Genomic DNA, 1,427 nt, shown 5'->3' on the forward strand with positions numbered 1-1,427 from the left:
CTCTCTCTCTCTCTCTCTCTCTCTCTGTCTGTCTTACTCATTCTCTGTCTTATTCACTCTCTCTCTTTCTCTTTTTCACTCTCATATATATCTTCTTTCCTTTTCTCTATCTTTCTGTCTATCTCTCCCTATCTCTCTCCTCTCTATGTGGAAGTGCGTGTGTATTTGTTTGTGCGTGCGTGCGATTGTCTGTTTGTGTGTTTATTTGTTACTGTTATTTTATAATGTTGAATTCAAAATATGTTCGGAGAACTTTAGCAGAGAGAGATTTACCCCATGGCCTAATGTTTACTTACGTATCACTTAGCACAGAACGGACCAAATTCAAGCAAGGTGAAATCAGTTATAAAAGGAGTGCTCGTGATATGTGTAGTACATTTTTTACCTCATAAGTAAGTGGTAGTCAGCCATTAGTTTTTATCCATTCCCAGTTGCTTACCAATTCAGTGAGGCTGAATGTACCATGTGACCAGAGGAAAAGTCTGTCCAAAAGAAAACCGATAAAACTGTTACGAATTAAGGTAATAACACCAACGTTTGCAGAAATGTCGTACACCCATCCAGATTTAATATATATTAATATCAATGAAATATGACAGCTACAGAGTTACAATATGTCTTCCAGATATCCCCTATTCTGAGTATAGCAAATAAATTCTGACACGCGGAGTGAAATTGACAATCAGGTGTTGACGCTGATCGGGGGAAATCTCTTTCATACCCTCTATGATGGTTTCTTTCAAATCTTGGATACTTTCCCCCCCCCCCATACCTTGTCCTTCCGACACATCAAATATTGAAAGTCCAGTGAACTCAGGTCTGGATCCTTTGGGGTCCAGCTGCGCTCAGTCGGACTGACTGTTCTGTAACCAAAATGGTTGCTGATCCGTCTCAGAACTGTAAGCTCTAGCGTTATGACGAGCAGCTCCGCCTTGCTGGAAGTTCTTGTTCTGATTCCCTTCATCATCAACTAATAGTTCCGAGCTTCTCCAAAATTTTTGCAGGATGACGAGGTATCGGTCAGACTTCACCGAATCACGGACCACTCTAATCTGTTCAAGAGTGCGTTGCTTTTACAGGCTGCCTACCATGTGTTACTCGGGGCTTAGAATTCGAGTTCTGTTCTTCTATGGACCCAAACCTTTCAAAATATGCAGCCTATTTCAAAATGGATCTTTCGTTAGGAACATTATGTTTGTTACAGATATCTGTTCCGTATGTCCGAGCCTATAATAATGCACATGTAGATTTGTAGGATTCCGTTTGTTGATGTATCTTCACTGCAAAAACATGATGTACAGGGGTTAACTGTTTTATCATCTTTCCATTGCTTTCGGTCAATTTTAATGTTAATTGGATCATAAACAAGAAAGATGTTAGATTTAGCATTTCTTTGAGCGAACCTTTTTCTGATAATATATATATAT

General features: G+C 39.4%; 1 protein-coding gene across 1 annotated transcript in view; it reads left to right on the forward strand.

Moving 5' to 3' along the window:
- The window catches only part of LOC101857224, a gene marked incomplete at its 3' end in the record, with an annotated part of 72,250 nt that overhangs the window by 23,819 nt on the left and 47,004 nt on the right, over window positions 1-1,427 (forward strand).

Source organism: Aplysia californica, unplaced genomic scaffold (assembly GCF_000002075.1).
Source record: "Aplysia californica isolate F4 #8 unplaced genomic scaffold, AplCal3.0 scaffold00026, whole genome shotgun sequence".
Classification (NCBI taxonomy): domain Eukaryota; kingdom Metazoa; phylum Mollusca; class Gastropoda; order Aplysiida; family Aplysiidae; genus Aplysia; species Aplysia californica.